The following is a 23,890-nucleotide window of genomic DNA, read 5'->3' as shown; positions in this document are numbered from 1 at the left end:
AAAAGGGAAATTGTGTTTTCTTATCTGTGCCTTGTTTATCATATTACACTGATGGCTTTATCCAGGTCATAGAAACTGATGGCTTGTTGATCTCACTTACTAACTCATACAGGATCAGTCATCATGAGTGTCCAGTGACTCTCTGCAAAAAATTATAACTGGAACACTGTGGGGTAAAAATAATGACATGTTGAATTTTGTTGATGGGACGACCACAACCCACTTAGTGGTTGACTGAAAAAGTGGTGTGATTTTTTTTTTTTTTTTAATCACAACAGCAACCTGTAAATTTGATTTTGTATTATACTATATAATTGTATTAAATTCTCAACAATGAAACTGTACCAAGTTTTGGTAGATTTAGGATTGACAACAGGATATTAGCTTTAAGGCCAGGAAAGTCTGTCTTGAGCCTTTGCATTAGAAGCATCCATCTATTACTTTCTAAACTTGAGTCCATAAATGTTTACAAATGTTCAACTAACTTGTTGGTCATTAAACAAGACAGCCCTATGAATTACTGAAAGAAAAACACAGTGTTGAATTTGAATAGATTTCTATAACATAGGGAATGCATCGACACAAATAAAAAAAACCACTTGCAGATGTATCGCACAAGCCTGTACTTACATTTCATGAGGGAAAAGTGATCACTACTGTGTGTATGTTGTAGTGTGTGCAGTGATTCATAACATGGTTGTCTCTATGGGACAGATTTATTTGAGCTGGTCCTGTTGCAAAGTATTTTTAGGAGTAAATTCTTAGGTATTTATTATCCAGATACAGGCTGAAAGATGTGAACAGAGAGATCTCTGCACCTGGTCCTGCAACATCTATATATTAATAGGAGTTTCCCTTTCTGAGCACAAGATTTCAGAAGAAGAGTATTTTGATTTATCATGTAGACTTAGTTACTAAGCTTTGAGACCCACAATTTACTACCAATTGCATCATCATTTAACAGTAACAACAAGCATGAATTTCTTTAGAGCTTGACAAGAATGAGAGCTGCATTCAGGTGTTCTCAGCAAGAGGAAATAGTATGTGGAGGAACAGATTCTGTATTTTTTTTAATGTATTTTGAATGCCAAAAGAAAATGTCATCAGAACAACAGCCAATCCAGTTATTCATAATCAGTTATTAATAATAATGAAGATAAATTGTAATGTGTAACAACAAGTAATTCATTACCTGATGCACTAAAACTATTTGCACCTTTTTCAGTTGTTGTTCATTGTTTATTAGGTTGCTTGCATGCTTGTTATAATGAAAACACTAATGTGCTGTTGTAGTTTTATTGTCATCATTTTGACCACTGGAGATAGGCACCAGCTCTTCTATGACCAAGAAAGGAAGAAAAAAAACGGTAAAGAAAATGGATAGAAGGATGGATTAAAAATACTTAAATTGTCTTAATTGCTTGGACAAGTAATTCTGTTCATAGCTATGACCTGTGTTAGCATCAAAAACAAAAGTGTGTGTGCTGTTGCTTCATTACAGACTCCTAATTGTCAACAGGTGTGTTTCTTTGTAACAATGCACTAATTTGCATTAAGTTCCTATAAGAGAGCTTTGGTCATTATCAAAATGAGCTGGTTGTGACTGATTTTATTGATCAACACACTTTTTGTATTTTTCTTACCAAACATTACACTCCCACAGACAACGGCTGTGGAGGTAAATTTACCTGAGTGTGTCTACTTAAGTATAATGAGCATGAGCATCATAACAGTTAATCACTGAAAGTTACATTATGTTAATGTTCTTTCTTTTCTTTTTTTTGCTTAGAAAAGAAATACAGTACTTGTGTGTACAATTAGAACTTTGTTGAACAATCTTTATTTTAGAATATGTCACATATGTGCTGTGTAATTGATAGGTTTAACGTACAAAATGTCCCATTTATGTTCATGCAGAGGTATATTAACCTTTTTACCAAGATCTAATAAGAGAATCAGCCTGATGCCAAAAATCTTCTCCAGCACATCCCAGAGTTTGTTAGTCTGGAGTCTATGGTGGCCAATTTTAACATGGTCTGTCATTCTTTCTAAACATTTTTACTATTTGAGCCAGAATGAATCTTACCATTGTCATCTTGGAACCGGCCCCTATGATCAAGGAAAAAAAAAAAAAAAAAAATTGAATTGTCCTGCGTATTCAACATATTCTGCTAGCGCACTGACCTCGTTTTGGGGCAGATATTTAATTTGGTTCATTTTTTATAGCAGAAATTCACAACAAAGTCATCTCAGGGTCTTTTAGAGAAATAGTAAACAGGTCCACTTCAAATCTAGTTACATGCAGTCCAATTCAGTATAATCTAATTCAGTCCAGTACAGTCATGTTGAGATTTAAATCCAATTGAATACAGTTCATAACTGTGCTGAACTTCAATGTGACTATCTGGAGAAACGTCAGATCACAATACTGGCCAAAAATAAATGTATAGAAAGCAAAAGATGTGATGGATGCATCTCTTCATCTGTCACTTTCTCCTACTCTGATTCATTGTTTTGGAGTTGAATTTTCTTGCTCCCAACAGCAACCTGAAGCCTTTCTTTTTTTTCTTTTTTTTTTGTCCTAACTCAAAAGTACTTTTTAAGAAATACACAGCTGTATAGTTGTGATTCTTTAAGTTTTCTTGGTATTGTGCATGTTTAAGCTTTTACACATAAATTGTGCTGTCAGTTTTGTTCTTGATATTGTTTCATAAATTTGACTAAACTTAAAAGAGATTTCTGATCAAATCACTGAAGTTTTGTTTCCTTATTAAATTCCTCCCCTGAAAAATAATAGTTCACATCAATTGTTTTAAGGTTGAAAATGTGCTATGTATTTCCCAACCCAGTGTTGTGTTTTTTTTTTTTTCATCCATTTCCTAAAATGTTTTATTTGCTTGGTGCTGACCAGTAATTCACCCTTCCTGAAACAGTAGTATATTTTTTTATGACCAGAGAATTTGTCTAAATATTTAGTTGTTTATGAGATGACAAGTTAGTCCCTGGATCAGATACGGTTTAATAACTTGCTAACAGATGAATATTTTAATCAGTGTAGTACTTTTTCAATACTGGGCTGTTAGGTGAGAAGCTTGTTTGCCTATTTAAATCCAGGTGGTGACTTTTATTTCCACTTAGTTTTTGGCTAAGCAGCCAACTTTAACAGTTGTGGTGTTTTTGCCTGAGTTGCAAGAAATTTTGTATGAACTTATAATATTCTGTTTTGCAGCAGCACCTTTCCTATGTTGAAGTAGAACTTTTTTAGATACTTTTTTAAATATCTGTTCATCTTGATGTCTCTAAATTTGAATTCAGATCATTGGGATGGCATTATTACAGCACAGATAAGGTTCTCTTTGAGTTGGAAATCTCATTTTTTGAGCCACCATGCACAAGCTAGTCACAATTAAAAGCAATTCTATATAGCAGTTCTACACAAGCACACACACATAAGTGTGTGCGTGTGCATATAGAAGGATGGACAAAACTACTGCGGTGGTCAAAGGGAGCTGAAAATTAATCATAATTTTCTCTTGAACTGACAGAAACCCAATACTCTGAATACAGTTAATCATTTCACTGGCAGCACATTTGGCTGTGTATGTAAATGCATCCCTTTTTTCAATATGGCCAAAGAGGACATATTTTTGTCCTCTTTGGCAACTCTGTGAGAAATGCCCTGAGCCTCCACGTACAAATGCAGAAATATGCAAGTATAAGATAACTGTGGGACAACAACTTATGAAGAATGAGCTGCTTACTTCATGGATGCTGAAGATGTACTGATCACTTTTAATCTAACACCACTGGCAACGTCACTCTCATTAGTTTCAAGAGTGTCACTGTCTCCTGAGTTGTCAGATAGGCCTCAGTATGTGCATCTGGAGAATATCTTGTCTGATGTTGTTTTTAGTAACCAAGGAACATCACAGGAGAGTTTGTCTTGTTCAGTCTTTACACCTTAAATTCTTGGTTTAATTTTAGGTCATGCCACATAGAGAAGTTGTCTTAAGACTGCAGTGGTCAACAGACCAGTCTTTGTGTTGCCCATGCCTCAGAATATATCAGGAACAATACCTTTCCCATCTGACAATCTTTTTTGTTTCACTTCTGATTTTATGTATATGGCACCTTTTAATTAAAACAGGCTGCATTGATTAATTTAAAAAAAAATCCAATCCATAGTTCCAGTTTTTGTTTAAATGTTTTGATGAAAGTGTCAAATTGACTGAAGATTTTAACTACTTTCTACCTCCTTAAAAACAATGACAATATGGCTATCTATCCATCAGCTTGTGATTTTACTCTTTGTTAAAAGCAAAATTTTACCATCTCTTTGTAAGAGTATATGTAACTTTGTCGTAAATAGTTATGGCTTCAAAATTTCTTCCCTAAATTGTCATATTTAAATGTATATAAATGTTGAAATTTGACTTGTGACCATTTTTTAAATAGTGTAAGTGACCCAGAATAACCCTGATGTTCCTCAGTACCAGGTCATTTCTAAGTAAATGTCTGCACGCCGTCAGATAAGTTTAAAAATTAGAGTTGGTTGTCTGTTACAACAAATTGGTTTTAATATTTTAAACAAGCTGTCCCTTTAAAAAATATTTACAGAGTGAAGCTAATGAGTTTTATTCAGTGTCATTGCCAAAGCACTTTTTTTCACCATAAATTGTCCCGTGAATCTGTACAATACTTGTGACATTTAGTGAAGCACATGGCTGCTGTCCTGTATCTGACCCCCAGTGCCCATCTGTCACCCGTCCTACCTATCCCTTCCCTCCTCCTTCCCTGGAACAAAGCCAGCAGACTCAATGATGGCTGACTTTCACTGTGACTGTTCAACAAAGGGTGAGCTCCTTTGCTTCAAGGGCTTTACATCATTTGTTTTGTTGTGTATTGTTATGCAAAGAAAATGTGGTCTGTTATGGCTCTTTTCCAACCCTCATGTTGATTTGTTGTTGTAATACTAAGTAAATCTGTACATGTAATCACGTTTGAGAATGTGGGACCTACCTGCGTGAGCTGCTAATTTGGTATTTACTAATATTGTGGCTTTATCTGGAATTGCTACTAATGTGCCTGAAAAAAGTTCCTAAGTAAGAAAGACATATGTGTGAACTTATCTGAAGTAGTTTGCTTCTCAGGATACTGATCAAGGTGCACTTTGGGTACTTTTCGTTAATACTTCATTATATGTATTACTGCCGCAGTAATTCAGACTTTCATAACTCAAGGATGAGCAAAAAAAGGTAATTGATTGATCACTCACTCAAAGCATTTTGCTCACTCATTAATTTTCTGTACCTGCCTAATCCTGTTCAGAGTTGCAGGAGAGCTAGTACCAGCAGTCAACTGGCACGAGGTGAGATGCAAACTGGACAGATCAGTGGTCCATCACAGGACCAACACAGAGACACATTACACAAAAATTAATACACACACACAAATGCTGGGTAAATATAGAATCACCAATTAACACAACATGCATTCTTAATTTTTTTGGACTGTAGGAGGAAACCAAAGTACCTTGGGGAAAAAATTAAAAAAAAATAAAAATCCACAAACGTTCGGAAAGAACATGCAAAATCTACACAGGAAGGCCCCGGCTGAGATTTGAACACAGGACCTTTTTGCTTTGAGGTGCCAACCAGCTGCAACACTGTGTCGCCTCAAAGTATTTCAGTTATTCGTTTTAATTAGCTCTAATTTTTCTACTGATTGTAAGGTTTCCTGTACAGAATTATCGATTTTTTTTGTTACCCCTTAAATGAATAAAAAAATAGTTTTGAAAATCACCAACAGAGAGAGGCAGATGCTGGAGTCCATAGCTGACAGTCTCAGGCCAGCCAACCTGACCTGAGAATCAACTTCTAAACTATCCATCGCTGCCAAGCAAGGGATATTTACTACAGGCACCTGTGACACAGAAAATGACATTTAAACAAAGTGGCCTGGTCAAGTGATTGAAACTCTTGTTTATATCACAGGGACCACAGCTGTTTGTTAAAGCATCTCTGTTTAAATACCACATACTAATGCCGCTCGTATTTAATCACTCACAGAACAGATGTTGGTGGGTTTTATTCAGGTAACTTCTGACTTTTGTTACTTCTCACTGGATGCTAATACAGTTTACTTCATGAACCTGCAGCTTGAAATACTGAACATGCTATTTTCCACATTACTGAACTGATTGAAATGATCACTCAGTAATAGTCTATAACCATATAAGTCCTGAAGAGATAAAGCCTGCTCTCAACAAGTTTAATCAAAGTAGTCCTGCAGAACTTCTAAAAACATCTGAAAACTAAAACAGTAATAAAAACTGTACAAAAGATGTGGTCAGTGAACTATATGTTGTTATGATGCTGATGCTGCAGTCCTCAAAGCAAATAAGTTTGATCTTTCTTCCATTTTATTTTTTTTTATTATTTCAAATGCTAACAAATTAAAGTTTCTCTAATTTAAAGGAAGACATGTTTTCCTTGAAAACAACTCAAGGTAATGACGTTTTTCCTCACAATTTAGGTTCTAGCACAGCAGCAGTCCAGCTGCTGTGGTCCGTGACATTGCTTGCAAGGTTTAATTAAGTCAAGACACTCTTGATTGAGTTAGTTAAAGTCATGAGCCCCTGTTGAGTTTGAAATGGCTGAGTAAAGCACACTCATGTTGTTGCTTTGATTGTTTTTTGTCATTAAAAGATTAGGACCATTGAGAAGTAAAGAAAACAATACAGAGGATTTCACAGCAGTTTGATTTAAATTTCAGAACTTGAACTTTGCATTGCTATGATTGAATTAACTTTTGTTGGACTTCTTACACTATGTTTTTGTCACTTTTGACAACTTAGTTAATTTTTTTGCATTGTATATATAAGTTCTAAGATAGTAATAAATAAATAAAAAAATAAAAAGTAAAACACAAATGTTCAGGTACAATGCTTTTGTGTTCATCATTTGGCACACACTGAACCAAAAAGCATTTTTTGTGGAACAGCGGACAAGGTCTTTACTCTGGCAGAGTTGCTGAGAGAGTCATAAGAGTTTGATTGTCCAGTTCACATGTTATGTGGACCTGGAGAAGGCTTACAAACATGTGCCTTGGGGGATTTTGTGGGCAGTGTTGCGGGAGTGTGGGGTGCCGGGTTCACTTTTATAGGCCATTCATTTCATGTATATCCAAAACAAGAGTTGTGTCTGCTGTGTCTGCATTCTCAGCACAAAGTCAAACTTTTTTTCAGTCATATGTGTTTTGTTTCAAGAACAGAATCCCAAGGTGCAAACATGGAACAGAGGGTGTCGGGTTTGAGAATGCCAGAGTCTCATCTTTGCTTTTTGCAGATGATGTGGTTTTGTTGGCATTTCGAGAACATGACCTTTAGCATGTACTGGTGTAGTTTACAGCTGAATCTGAAGTAGCTAAACAAAGAGTCCACTCCTTTAGGTCTCAGACTATGTTTTAAACAGAAAAAATGAAATGCTCCTTTCAGGTTAGGCATGAGACTCTGCCTCAAACACAAGAGTTCAGGTTTTGTGGTATTTTGTTCACATGCAATGGTAGGATGAAGCAATAGATAAACAAACAGACCAGGGCTTCATCTGCAGTAATAAGGCTATGTATCCAGTCTGCATTGGTAAAGAAGGTGCTGAGCCCATAGAATAATCTCTCAAGCCCTCTATTCAATCTACATTTTAAGTCTTACCTATAGTCACAAAAGTTTGATCATGAACAAAAAAAATAGGATCCTAGATAAAAGTGGCTGAAATCCTTTCCCTCCACAAGCTGACTGGCTTCAGCCTTAGATATAGGGTGAGAGGCTTTGTCATCCAGGAGGATCTCAGAGTAGGGCGGCTGCTGATCATCCACATTAAAAGAAACCATCTGAAGTCCCAGGCATGTCTTTCTTGGAGGAGAGCATGGTAAAGGCTCAGAACATGCTGGTGGGATAAAAACATCCATTCTGACAGGAGAACAGCTCAAGATCCACCAAGATGAGTGTCACTGGGGAGATGGTTGTCTGGACTTCTCTACTTCTATTTGGTAAATTACAGCAGATGGGCTGATTAGTAATGGATTACCTGTGGTGTGTAAGGAGCCACACAGGGACCAGTCAGAACATCTAGTGGTTATCCAAAAACATAACTGTACCAAAACTATCGAATCTCATGATAATCAAATCAGGTGTTGGGTCACCATGTGCCTCTGGAAAAGTAAATGTGTTGTAATTCTCCAAGTAAAATACACTATAGGTGGAGGATGAAGTATTTCTTCATTTTACCCCATGTATTCTTAGTATAGGATAGGCTGGAGCCTGTCACAACAACAAGAGAGGATGAGTATACAATAACAAGCAAGCAAGTAAGTAAGTAAGTAATCACAAGTAACCAATTAAACAGAGTTAACTCATAAAGTTACCAATCATGCATATTGTCCCATAAAAAGCCAATTATGAAAAAGACTTAATCTTAGTCCTTATAAGTGTGAGAGTAAAACGGGACATTCTGAGATGACCCTCAAAGGGACAGCCTTAATACCCCAAATCTTCTAATTATAACTTCTGCTGTGGAAAATGACATTTTATAGCAGTTAGCGATGAGCTGAAAGCTTTAAGCTCTGTACACTCAAGGGCATCAGCAAATTTAAATAATTCTCCTTGGGTTCATCAATATTACAGACACCGTATGTCATGGAAAATATAAACACACAAAATGTAATAGGGTAGGACTAACTATGAAGTGTTTGGCAGACACTGATACAGTTTTTAAAATGTTATTTTGGCTGATGAATAACAATCAGTATTGATTGCATTTGTAATTTATTTTTCCTTTAATGTCAAGATAAAAAATATTCATCCATCCATCCATTATCTGCCGCTCAATCCAGAGTAAGGTCGCTTGAGTAGGGAAGCCCAGACATCTCTCTCTATACCCACCTCGTCCAAGGTGTCCCCAAGCCAGCTGAGCGATGTAGTCTCTCCAGTGTGTCCTGGGTCTTCTCCTGTGTCTCTTCCCAGTTAGACATGCCTGGAACACCTCCCTAGATACCTAGAGAGGTGTTTAGGGGACATCCTTACCAAATGCTTAAACCACCTAATCTGGGTCCTCTCAATGTAGAGGAGCAGCAGCTATACTCCGAGTCCCAAACTTCTCACCCTATCTCTGAAGGAGAGCCCAGCTAACCTGTGGAGAAAACTCATTTCAACCGCCTGTATCCGGGATTCTTTCAGTCACTACCCAGACTTCATGACCATAAGTGAGGGAAGGAACGTAGACCAACCGGTAAACAGAGTTCTGCCTTGCAGCTCAGCTTCCTTGTCACCACAATGAACCTGTACAGAGTATGCAATACTGCAAAAGCTGCACCAATTTGTCTGTCGATCTCACATTCCATTTTTCCCTCACTTGAGAACAAGACTCCAAGGTACTTAAACTAAGTTGAGAAATATTCATTGTAAAAATTAACTGAATCATTAAAAAAAAAAAAACAATACTTCATCACACTATCTTTGAATGAGCACAAGCATATTCTTAAAAATCTATCAAAAACCTTTGTCATAACTCTTAACATAAGAAAAAACCCTTTGTGTGACATAATTATTGTATCTTACTGTCACATTGTTGTGTTGGTGGTAATTTTCCAGTCTGTAATTTAATCGATTTAGTGCCACTCAAATGTATAAATAAAAGTGTCGTTTGCAGAAACCTTTGTGTTGACTCACACCGGAAAGTTAAATAATTCCTGCCGATCTAAGCTATAAAAATTCATTTTCCCATCATATTGCTGAAAATGTCACAGACTGTATTAATAATGTGGATTTATTACTCAGCTCAAAAAGGGGAATACATATAGGCAAAAGCAAAAGCCTTTTTCTGCAACCTCGTTTGGATCACTTCTACTTTAGAATTTATATGTCATGAGTGTATTTCTGATTATTAATATTATTATAGTTTTACTTTATTGCAGAAATCTTGTTTCATGCATTCATCATTTCTGCACCCTCAAAACACCCTAAAGAGGCCAACATCTTACTTTTTTTCAGTGCTGTGATCATTTGCATAACTAACCTGATATTCATATTCATCAATTGCTCTATTAATTGAGTCAGTGATCAAAGCAAGAATTCTCCATCACTTGGAAACAGGAGGGGAAAAAGTACATTTATTTGGCTTTCTGCTACACTTCTGTGCAGTAACAAAAAGCAATAAAAACAGGGAGTTTGGGTTGAGATCTATCGCATAATTTCTTATGGAGAGCCTGCTGAGAGATACTGCACTCTTATGTAACTCAGCAACATCATTATGAAGACAGTCTGAGAAGGCAGAAAGCTTCCATCTTTAGCCATTACCTCAGACAGAACAGTCAGATCACCAACGCCATCTACTGGTGGGAACGAGGAGGAAACCTTAACCTGCACTAATGACCACATAGGAGAGAAGACCAGGGGCAGTGAAAGACTAACAGCATTTTCAGGGACTGGATTTGACGCTTCTGAACACTGATGACATGTATGATCCACAATCGGCCAGCATCATAAGTCATTTGAGGCAAATCCAGGCTTGGGGACCCACAGAGGTTCTCTCCTGCTCCTTTGTCGACGGTGATGTGTAATTTGTCTGCCTTCCACATTCATCTGACCTTCTTACTCATAAGGCATCATCTCGAAGACAGGTTTGTGTGTGCTGGGCATTTGCGGTGTCTTGCTGACACTTGCAATGAAACCAACGAGCATGTGCTGCTCCAATTGCTCGTCTGCTGGGAGCTCTACATCATCATCTGGAAAGCAAAACACATACTAGTACACAAATAAGAACTGCTGAACCACCTGTTTTATTCACATGGAGAAATCGAAAATTATAAAATATGAGCTAAACTCAAACAAAAAAAGAAACACGATCAACTGAGAGGCATGACTTCATTGACAAATGACTGTCTCCTAGCTTTAATTGTGCATATTGAGTTTTTGCACCTCACTGAATTAAGTGTCCTATTATTGCATGAGCTGCCCCATATATTCATTCACTCACTTTAAATATTCATTTTCTAACTCTCAACAGACTAATCAATACATTGTAGAATTTGTATTATTTTAGTTTATCATAAAGGGGGGTTGAATTAGAGCAAAACAAAAATGTTTTAAGCAATAGTTCAGATGTTTTAAAGGGTTTGTGAAAATGTTGAATGAACAATAGCTATCTTACCTGTTGTGGGTTAGGGTTTCTCTTTGAACGACTTTGGTTTGGAGGAATGGAATTTAATTCTGATCTGATTAGCAAGCTTGTGGTTAGTCCAGTGGTGTCCAATCCTGGTCCTGGAGGGGCCACTATCCTGTATGTTTTAGTTGTTTCCCTGCTTTGACACACCTGATTTGAGTAACTGAGTGATTCAAGTTCAAGTTCTGCAGAACTTGAAGACCTGCTGAAGAGCAGGGAAACAACTAAAAGATGCAGGATAGTGGCCCCTCCAGGACCAGGATTGGGCTAGTACAAAGTTTCATAGTCATTCATGTTAAAACTACTGCATAAACCTTTAGATGACCATCAGATGTGCCTTACACAGTCATTTACATAAAATTCTATGGTTATTCACAAAACCAAATAGTGGTGGCAGTAGCAGACTGTAGAACATGTGTTGCAAACTGAAACAATTATCATCAGCATATCACAGCATTAATATCATATTTTGTATGCTTGAATGACTGTGTGGAGTGCAAAGGTGTTTAATCAAGCATTCACATGAACCACTTTGACATATTTAAGATTGTTGCTGGGTTAAGATGACAGCAATCCACTTTGGTAATGGCACCACTTCGACTAGCTGTTAACTTGTCAATCCGATCAGAATTATCCTTTTTTTCTCAAAGCTGAGATATCTACAACAGGTAATGGAATAATGGTTCATAACATTTCCACAGAACCCCACTTCAAAGATCTGAACTATTCTTTAAAATTATTCAGTTTATAGATGTTTTTATTTGACTTTTTTCCAAGTTTGGTGGAAAAGACTTACTACATTTTTCTAACATAATCCTAAAAAACAAACTATGCCAAATATCAGAAAGAGCCTTTATCTTCTTGAAAAAAAAAACAACTTCCTGATCTTACTTTTCTGACCAGATGAAAGTGTAAGTTATTCAACCAGCTGCTAATTAACCATGCTGTACTTCACTATGCAGCATTCAGAAGTCTGTCAACAGGAGCTTTCAGCCACTTGCTCAGAGTTTTTTTGCAGAGGCCACCTCCGAAAATTCTGACATCTATGCTGAAGACAGACATTCAAAATGATGTCCACATTTAGCTCATCTTCCATTCAGGTTTACAGATGCACCTGTCACAGGCAAACAAGGGATTTAAAAATCACCATTCATATGTAAATGATCAGCTGCCATGTATGCAAGTTGTGTATGCAAGATGTAAAAGAACTACGCTCTTTGTTAACAACATAAAAAAAACCTTAAACTATTTTTAAAATTTATTGTCAGAATATCTCACATTCATCCAGCACTGCAGCATTTTCACTGTAACAGCAGCCATGACTAATCCAAGATGAAATGAGCTGGAAAGAGTGTGTGAGGCCTTAGAAACTTAAAAAAGGAGAGGGATGATACTGTTCATACACATACACACTGGTGCTAAAAAATATCTACTTGTAGATGTACAGAAATATCTTCATGAGGCTCAAAGTATGAAAGAATAAATTCCATTAAATTACTGCTTTTACAAAAAAGGGGGGGGGGGCAAAAAGTGATTTGATTACATCTTCAGACTGATCTGTGAGTATTTAGAAAATAAATGTCTGGCACTGTAAAGAGCAAAGCTAAAAGTGCTGATAAAACAAACAACATAATACCTGAATGTTAGAGAGGATTTTTGTGTGAGAGAATAAAGAAAAAATAAGTCTTATGATAATAAAATAATTGTTGACTCACAGATGGGGTAAAATTACCTGTGACCACAGACTGACTGCTGGCTCTGTCCCAACAGCAAGGTAAAGCTCCAGATCTCAGGTGAGGTGCTGAACTGTAATTGCCGGTGGTTGCTCTTATTGAGCTCCAACTTTAAAGTTGTGCTTGTTTTCGTTTTTGTTTGTTTGGTTGGTTGATTTTTCTTGCCCTGCTCTTACTTTTGGAATCACCACATGAACAAAAATCTGACAAATGTGTTTATTTTATTATTATTTTTTTAACATGTGAAAGGGTTAATAAGCCATCAATATGTACCACGTTGTAGGTGCCTACAGATGACTTTAGCCTTTGTATTTATGGACATCTTTTTTTGTACTTTAATTCCATGTTAGTGGAACCAAACCTTTTTTCCTACACAAAAATTACATGGTCAGCTTTAAAAAAAGGCTTAAAAGGTTTACCCAGTTTGAAGAAATTCCCCCCACCCACCCATTTATAACTCATAATGCTGCTTACATTTATGTAAGTGAGCATCTTCTCTGATGCAAAAGGCTGGACTTTTAGTTCAACAGGAAATAGATTATGCTGTTATAGTATATAATGTAAGGGAAGGTTACATCACATGTATCTATAAATCTAAGAAACTGTTTTTCTACTTTGGAAATGTGACTTTGTCTCTATTACCACTAATTCTGTTTGCCTTGCTTCAACATGAGCTTCCATCTGCAGATTAGGAGAGTCTGCCTTTTTCTGCTGCTCTTCAATGAATTAGATTTGGGGCTTGTGCCAGTTTGTTAAGACTCTTAAACAGACACTGCACCATTTTCAACTGTAGTAAATTTCAATCATGCAGGTAAACACTAAAAATTTTGCAGTGTAGCATTCAAAAACTTTTTTTTTAGGATTATAAATATTTTCTAAACATAATGTATTTTAACGTGTGCATATTTTAACCATATAACAGAGCTTAAATGTAGCATATGCAGTGATTGCTGCACAGTCAGTAACAAGAATAAGAAAGGTGACTTAAAAGACAAAGAGAGAGTGAAATGTGTGCTTAGGAGCAAGGGAGTAAATAAAAGTGTGGATGACAGTGATGCTACACAGTGTAATAAGTAAATACATCACAAACCTGTGTGATTTATTGCAAGGCCAAGATGACATTTTTCAGCCGTGGGACAAGGAGCAAGTTCCTTTTCTGCTTCCCTTACGCCCCCCTCCCAACCCCCAACCCCCATCCCCCTTTTGTAATGCAGAGGACAAATCTAGGATTCTTATTCCCACTTTTCCCTAGTGAAGAAAGACCAGTCTGCTTATCTCACCAGAAGGGGAGAATCCAGCCGCTCAGGCTGAAAGATGTGAGAGGTACAATATTAGAAAACAGGGGTGGAAGGTGGATGCCTGATAAAGACCCAAGAAGTGCACCGTGACAAGAATAATAAACCATTTCTGTTACTGAGTTCTTTGTACTGTATTTAGTGAGAGAATGCCACCTTTTCCAGATGGAATTAAAGAATTGTGAATCGAAAGCAGAACATAGATAGATAGATAGATAGATAGATAGATAGATAGATAGATAGATAGATAGATAGATAACAGTACTAGATTGATAGCAGCTCTAGCTGCTGAAACTGCTCTCAGCATCTTTCACATAGTGAAGGTGTGCAGTTCTTCTTTGGTAATTCACACAGACCAGAGGTGTCTCGACACTGCATGAGTGTGTCCTTACACAAAACAAAACAACATCCTGAGGTCAGTGTTGACTACATGTACTGCCTTACACACACATGCCAGTTTGGTTCTATGACTATGATGTTTCCAGCCTGGAGGTGTGTCAGTAGTAAATCAACAACCTACCATTCGACCTTTGTACGTTTAGATATTTCACAAATCCGTGTCAAAAGGAACCAGACTTGGCTCAAGAGATGGTGTATGATGAAGGTTTGTGTTAGAAGGAGAGAAGAGGGTGAGAAAATTAATAAATCAGAAAAGAGTGGCACAATCTCTGAAAACTCTAAAACACCCTTTTTGTGGCTATGGTCAGCATTTACATTTTAATTGCATTTTAATCAAGCATATAAAATAACATTGTCAGGTTTAAAAAGACATGTAGTGGAAGACAAATTACAGATTTTTCTGTGATGGGTGGGAACAGGTTCTTTCTGTTCTCCCTTTGATTTCTGACTGTTTCAGAAGTGGAGACCCTAAAAATAAAAGAAGATATAACACGACATTCAAGAAGTGGCAAAGAGTTTCTTTTAAATGCACAGTGTAAGAAAAAAAAAACATTTGTATTACTATTAAAGCATGTCAACCCATTATAAAATATAAAAATCTTATTCTATTAATAAGAGGTACAATGGTACATACAATAATTATGAATGTCATAGTGCTTGTCCATTTCATGACAGTTGTGTGCTTAGTAAAAGCTCTGTAGTGCATGTTTCAAAAGAATCCTGATACTTCACCTCAGGAGATATTTGTGCTATTTTGACATATATTGCTTTAAAGATACAAAAAAACTGCTTTGAGACTGAGACCTCAAAAAATTTAACAAGAACGGAAAAGTCTGGCAAAGAACATCCCCAGTCAGCATTCCACAGCTATTATGCCTGCCAAGGGAAGCTCTATACTCTATAAAACTTTAAAGACAAAGGCAATGAGAGGGGCTAAAGTAGTACACCATTTCCATTTTGAGGTGTTTACATACAGTAATTTGCAAACCGCAGGGTATTTAGTACCTAATGTGTAAAATCAGGGGGGTTTGTGGCACTAAAAAGTCTGGGAGTATTGTCAGCCTCTTCTCCAATAAGGCAGCATGTTATCACTCCATCACATCTATGGGCTTATCTTCAAGCAACAAAAGCAAAGTGTGAGCTCATTGAGCAGCACAATTTAAAATGGCCTATCTAGCAATCAATAAGACCTCTGCATCTGGATTTCAGAGTGAGAGAAATACACTATCAATTGACATCATCTTTACAATGACAATAAGTTTTTTTTTTCTTCTTTCTGACAGCTGGTAACACAAATAAGATAAATAAACATGTGAAAGGGTTATAATAAAATGGGCACTGTGAGGCAGTAATTACTATATGCAGCTACAGTGTCACGTCAAGTAAAATGCCTGCAAAATATTTGTTGAAACAAAATTTTAAAAATGCATGGTGTTTTGACATGAAATAGCACACAAAGAGACCCACAAGGGGGCAGTAATTTGTTGATGTCCTTCATAATTTACATATGGCAGCAAGAAAGGTGATGTTTATGGAAATAACCTCCTACAAGTAACAGGCTAAAAAAAAGTATTTCTTTCTTTTGCCTCTGATTTTTAGATTCTTAAACTAGGCAAAAATCAACACCCTTTGGTTGCATCCAGAAGTTTTCAATTAATGCCACTTGAGTTATACTTTGACATTGAATGTTGTGTTGTCTTATGCATTAAGCCATATGGAGCATTAAGAAAGTCAGAATAACCTTAACTTACTCACAGGATACTACAACTGGCACAAGATCAACTACCAGATCTATGTGTTGTACAACCGTTTAAAACGCTCACCGCAAGTTTTAGTTACAAGAAACGAACGCACAAATGTTTAGAATTTATGTACACAAAGACAGAGAAAGCAGGGAGAGTATGATTATTCATCTTCGCTTTTTTAAGGTCATGTGACAACATCTGTCTGGCGGAAAACATTTATCTTCTCATTTTAAAATCAACAGAAAAGGCCTAAGAAGTATTAGTACATATTATCAACTCATAGCAAATATACCATTTTTATTAATTTTTTTAACAGTTATTACAAAGGAAATGTGCTTATCCTTAAACTTTCGTCTTAGGCATCAATTTACACTGTGTGTGTTTATTTTCCATCTTGCTGAAATTTCAGTGAATCCTAAATAAATGTGAAATTTGATAGAAATGTTTTTTTGTGTGTAAAACATTCTGTTTACATTGGACAGACTCGGATGTAGCTTGTATTTTAGGTGAGGTACATTTATGTGCTGCTCATACTGAAAAAACTAAATTTTCTTTCAAGGAGAAGGGTGAGAATTGTGATGATGCTTTAGTTCCGCAGTGTCTGTTCTAACCCGTGACTTTAAGCAATACCTGCTTTTAAAGGTGGAATTTCAGTAAGAAGCTCCACATTCAACACCTAACGGAAACGATCAGAATGCCTCACATTTTTGGCACGGTCGTGTAAACTTCAGTTCATGTGATGCTTTGAAATTCAGAACAGAGCAACAGCCACGGTGCTTGCCAGTGTTGTGAAAGTTAGGAGCCTATAAAATGTAATCAGAGCACTGAAGGCCCCGGATCAAAATGAATAATGATATCTGGCCACGGAGGCTAGTTCTCCTTTTAGAAACACAGCCTCTCAGAGGAGATAAGAGGAAAGAAAATAGTTGTTTCGCTATTCCCTTATCAGTGAGAACTGCATAATGTAATCTGACTCAATGGCGTATCAGATCAATCACTCTGGGCAAGGAGGGAGGGGGATCGAGAAGAGGAGGACGAGAAAAGGTGCAAGTTATTAAAAATAAAACTTCACTCCCATTTACAAGAAAAAAAAATTGTTTGATTTTTACTTTCATTTTTTTGAGCCATTTGATGTTGCACAATAAGGCTAAGGAATTTTTAATGGCAGAATTCTATTTTTTTGCATTTCACTTTTTTTTTCACAAGCTGACTTTGTATCGAATAATGCAATGAACACTTAATGTTATTTAATGTCTAATGGGCTTTTGTGTAAAAACAAGGAAAAGGGCAAACTGTATTGATGACTGTCAGTCATGTTTAACTACCTTAACAGACCATTATAAGCTTCAAGGAACTGAGGGGGGTAAAGAGAAAAAAAATAACCAGAAGAAAAAGGAAAAAGGGTGATTCAACAACATCAGCCTGGGAAAAGTTACAAAGTTGTTGCAGGCATTTGAACTCCACAGATTTACTGTGAGAGATATTACACAGAGAAGACATGGACTAGCACTGAACCCTGAAGTAAGAGCATGTCAAAAGGACTGACCTAGAAAGCCAGTAAAGTTCCATGAGAAACATTAAAAAAAGCTGCTGGCCTACCTTTAGGTCAATAGCTGCTACTTTTTATGAGTCAGAGGACTGAGCTAAAACGGCATCCATTTGAGAACCAGAAAAGAACATCAAGGATCATCACTGTGATCACCTTCAAGCATCTGGAAAGAAACTAACCAGTTTGGAAAGATATCCAGACACATCTGCCATAAATCAAACTCAGAATTCACATGATATTAAATGTTTCATATGAATATAGATGCGGTGATGTAGTGTTGTGTACTTTGTTCATCTCTCTCGAGCTTCAAATGAGGGAAGAGGTCATGAGTCTGTGAGCTGAAGCTGAATAACAAGACAATAAGAGGAACAGTAAGGCCATCTCAAATCATAGGAGCGATACTGAATATTCCTCAAGATGTTAAATTAAGAGGGGTGAGTGTTGTTGTTGTCCCTATTGTTTGTTTCAATACATGCAGTCGCCATTTTGTGACTGATATACACTGATTTCTTGTTTTTTATGTCTGATGCAATTCTTTAAGATACTAAATCTAGCTTCAAATGCCAAAACCTTTGCCAAAATGAAAGATTGTGTGGCAAAAAGACAGGTGATGGGTTTGTGACTTTCTGTCTAAGATCACAAGTCTTCTGTGTCAAATCTTACCTTTTTTTTAGAGAGAACATCAAACTGACAGCAAAACATTGTTCCTCCCTATAAGACTCTTTCATGAAGTCATTTGGCTCTGACATTTTTCACATTGTTCTGATCATGGGTGTGTTTAAGTGTGCCTGTCTTGGTGTCTGTATACAGGAGGGCTTTGAGTGACATTTTCTTCTTAAGCATTTTCAATCAGAGGTGTGAGGTGATTTCAAATTCAGTCTGTTTTATTATTATTATTATTTTGTTTGTTGTTGTTGTTGATTTTTCTGTGTTTTGTTTACCACCTCAACCAGAATGTGATTAGCAGGACCTTGCTGTGCTGTCTAGAGAGTGCAGCAAAAAGGGAGGAGACGAATGAAAGCCAAAGAAACAGAGAAATGGATATTTCTCTGAACTGTAATGACAACAACACACAGCACATCTGTGGAGATGGTTCTCTGGGGACCACCCATGGATATTTGGTGCTAATTGTATAGACAGGCTCCTCTATCTTTGGGAAACACACAACAGAACTCTTCCACACCCACACCTCCCCCTAACTCTTCACTTGGTTTACTCTCTTTTCTTCTGGGCTTGATCTCGCCTTGTTTTTTGTGGTAGTAGATAGCATGTACCAGAGATGCCCAGACAAGCAGTAGGTGCTTGCTATGCCAGTCACTTCTTTCCACCTCCACATTCCTGAGAGGCCTAATTGATATTCCAAAGCAGAGCTGGAGCTGCATCTCAGGCTCACCTTAGTCATTAGTGAGCCCCACAGGGCTGTTTGCATTATAATCTCTGATTTAGATTGTGTGTTACCTCCATGTCCTTCCCTCGAGGTTGAGCTGTGTATTCGAAAGGCCACCGGGGATTCAAGCTCAAATTAGACCCTGCATCTGAAACGAGGGTTACAGGTCATGGATTCACACCTAAACATACAGATCAGCTGAGCAGATTAATATCCCCCTGAGTTCTTTCACAGTGTGTGAAAAGTGAAATCCACCATCTAAAGGTCCATCTGGACATTTGTATGGTAACGAGGGAAGTGAAAGTGCTCATAACTCATCAAACCTGGCTTATTTATGGAGGGAGTGTGAAAAGAATACAAAAGATTTTGGATCATTTGATACATTCAAATTTTTTTAAATAAAGCCCATGGCTGCAGGAATCTGGTGGCATATTGTTTATCAAGACACATCTATGCTTTTGATAAGCTGATACTTATCAAATTCAGATGGATTTTTTTTTACTTACCCTCAACAACAGCAAATTAGCACAGCTAATGATTCTGGTTGCCTTGGTTAACCTCAAACACAGTTTCACATCAATCATACCATTGCCCCCAAATGTTAGGATGCAGCTTTTGTCAGAGAAGTGTGACTGAAAGCAATTAAATATGTTTGTCCTTTTCCCCTTGTCTTTCCCCTCTGATTTTTCACTTCACTGAGTTAACATGATGACAGCAAAGGGTGAGAAATCTCACACTTTCTTGTAGGTATATTTAATTTGCAGAATATATAAACCTGTTGACAAAACAGACAAGACTAGTTAGTAATATTTTTATTATTCAAATAAGAATCATATGGCTTTCCGTAATTTCCTTTTTTTTCAGAATTGTATTCTGTATAATCTATTTATTATTTTAAAAAAGACCTTCATAATCCTGACATTGACAAACCTCAGATAGGCATCTATCTATCTATCTATCTATCTATCTATCTATCTATCTATCTATCTATCTATCTATCTATCTATCTATCTATCTATCTATCTATCTATCTATATATCTATCTATCTATCTATATATCTATCTATCTATCTATCTATCTATCTATCTATCTATCTCTGTTATTGTGTCATCATATGTGAATAAGTCAAATTCTCCCAGCTGCTGTGGCAACAAAAACGAACAAAAACAGAAAGAAGGAGAAAGAAAAAAATCTATTTGATCCACCCAGAATAAAACAGGAAATTTATGTTTTGATGTTGCAGAATGACAAAGTAACAAATTTAAGTTTTCCTCTAACTGCAGATCATGTTGCTGTTTCTGTCTCCTGATATCTGATGGTGAGCCAAGAGGAGAGTGCAGGTGTCTGATGACTCTCCTTGAATGAAAATGAAATTAATAGAAAGCAGGTGGGTACTTCAAAGGCTGACTGCTCCAGCGGTATTACCAAATGTGCGTGCAATCGCCAACCTCAGCTGTTGTGTCCCTGTCACGGTGAAGAGGAAGTTAGGGTTGCGAATGGAAATAATTACTTAATATTGGAAACGCAGTGAGAGAAGATGAAAGAGAAAGGATCTGATGTGCTCCTTGAGAGTCAACAATCATTAAAGGGTCAAACCACAGATTCAGTGTGGAGCTGAGCATTGTTGCCATGTCTTTATGAGCTTTTTATTTCAAAGCTATTGGGCTGTAAGTCACCAAGCGAGATGTGTGCCGTATTGTTCCACTGCCGGCCTGCTTTCAGAACACTAATAAAACCCCTTTTATTACAGCAATGTTTAAACAATTTCACTGACCTATTTTAACGCCTACGTTGCAGATCAAATCAATGCTTCCCAACAACAAAGGCTCAGCCCTCTTTAATGTTTGGATTTGATAATAAAAATCCTCAACATGACCCAAAAATTATTTGCAAAATAGCTGGAAATGTTCCCCAGAAAATGCAGCCACAGCAGTCTTTTATGTTTCTCCAGCAGATTACAGATGGGAAGGAAAGCTGCAGGACAACAAAATGCTGAATGTGTCAAAATCTTAGTCAACTTCAGGAAGTGGTTTATTATCGAGTCTGACATTAAATACAGAATTGTACCCATCATAAAAGTCTCACTTTGTAACATCTGTGCTCAAACATCCTTTTATTATTTCCTTCTAAGTCAAAACACAAATAAATGTTAGACATATGATCTACACTGACAATCAGTACTTTTGCAATTTTTGCCTTTTCTGTCTTTTGATTTTGCATGTTTCATTTGTAAGTACAGCACACAGCTATGTTTTGAAATAAGAAAATATCCAGTAGGTATATAGCACATATCAATCTGGCAACATCTGACAGCTGCAGTGTTTTGTTCCTATAAGAAATATGTTTTTTTGTCTCTCTTCATATTTATGAGGTATCCTTATTTGATCTCGCATTGCCATCTGTCAAAATAAGAATGTAATCAGCACTGTGTTAAACTTGTTTATGAGAAGAACAGACTATGTTTTTGATAGAAAATATAAAAACAAAGCTGTAAAATTTGTCAACTTGATTCCAAGTCTATGTTTAGTTTATCTTTTTTATATATAAAATCTGTATTACTGTATAAGTTATCATATACTGTATATCAGCTTTTTTATATAGAAAGTAGCACGTTGCTTTTTTTATGATTCATTGTGTTAGTTTATTTTGCACCATGATTTGGAAGAACATTCTTTTTTGTGTAATTGTATATCATGATTATGGTTGAACTCATTGGATTTAAGAACAATACAGTGAGAAGACCAAACTAAAGAATCATGTTAGGCCCAAATTGGAAAGACTAGTATTTAAAACTAATGTAAGGCCTTGCATTGAAACAAATGCATATTGACCACTGCCTCTAAGACTAAGGTTTAGACTAAGATCACCTTATGCTGAGAAGTGACAGAGTTATGGTTATTTTTGTCAAACTTTATTCACAACCGTGTGCACTATTGCAATATCTTGTGTAATCTTGCATGATATATTACTGCTTGGAGTAATTATTGTGAATGACTGTCAGCTGCTAGCACACCAGATTTTAGCTCAGTATTTGTAAAATGTACTGAGGAACAGCCATTTTTGCATTTTCTTAGATTGCATTGCTTTGGCAGCCATCTTGAATCAGACTGACTTCAAACATAAATAGTTGTAGTTGTCAACTTAATGATTACAATTAGTCAGTGATTCCTGTTATATTTTGCTAATAGTAAAGACAAAAGAATGCATGAACACAGCAAAAACAATATCACTCTGTCCTGCAGCTGGCAATAATTAATTGCCAGATTAACTACATAATATTGTAACAGTTTTTCTGTTCCTGAGTTGAACTGTTGAAATACAGCAAGAAATGGGTTTCTGCAATGATATGATGATTCAAGGAACTTGACTTTTGACCTCCTGCAAATAAATTTGAACCATATCTGTCATTGACCCTATTAGAAATTACTGTGGAATAGTGACATATTTAGTCAAAGAGTTCTTGTTTTAAAACTTTAAATCAGGAAGGTTATCAGAACATTCCAATATTTTTTTTTACCTAATTTGAAGAAACGTCTTTAAACCGTTGCCTTGATGATAATGATGTAACCAAACAGAAAACAGAATGTCCATGGATCACAGCTGCCATAGAAAAACAAAGATGAACTACTTTTATGTCTGTTGTAACAACACGTGTGATCTCAAACCATGATGCTTTTCGTTCATAAGAGCAGCCCTGTAACTCTGTGCAGCTAAAGGTTGCTCTCTGCAGGATGTCAGCTCTCTTGGATTTCCTCCTGTGCTGCATCGTCTTTCAGATCAATGCGTTCTTTCACATTATTTCACAGGGTACATGGTGTTTCCAGCAGACACCAGATGCACACAGCAGACTTTGATAACAGCAGTCACACAAAAACAACCAGCTTTGACTTCACAACTTTGACTAATCTCTGGAGAATGTTTCAGTGACAGACTTTCAAAGCGCTGACGTTCTCTGGTGGTCTGCCTCCTTAGAGCAGCACTTTCTGTCTCCAAAGAAAATCCCCTGGGATCAATCTGTAACTAAGAGCAAAAACAATTTGGGCTTAATATAGCTGAAAGAAAATCCGTGGACATGTAACGCACAAGAAAGCTATAAAAACAAGGTTTATGTAGGACATATAGAATTTTTACTTCAAAAGGAACTTAACAAAGTGGGACAGTGTTAGTTTAAAAAAATGATTATGTTGCAAAATCTCATTAGATTAGTGCAAACCATGAGGAGGTACAAAAAGAAAGAAAAATAAAAAAAGCTCACCTCTAAATAGACATCTCTTTCTTTGATGGAAGCTCTTAGTGGGAATTTTACTGGAAAAAATAAATTGATTTATATGAAAAGCTATGTAATGTTGATCTAAAAAAGGCTTGAGCCTAAGTCATAAATGTATCATACTTTCTCTGTGAGATCTTATGTTGTAATATACCTTATATGCAGACCCGATATGCTGTTCAGATAAATACAGCAATGACATTATATTTAGATTGATGTACTGTGCTGCATGAGGATCACCTTTTTCACAGTTAAGCTTCTTTTGCAAATATTATTTGCTTGACAGAACTTGGAGGGA

Source organism: Kryptolebias marmoratus, linkage group LG15 (assembly GCF_001649575.2).
Source record: "Kryptolebias marmoratus isolate JLee-2015 linkage group LG15, ASM164957v2, whole genome shotgun sequence".
Lineage (NCBI taxonomy): Eukaryota > Metazoa > Chordata > Actinopteri > Cyprinodontiformes > Rivulidae > Kryptolebias > Kryptolebias marmoratus.
This window is presented reverse-complemented; position numbering follows the sequence as displayed.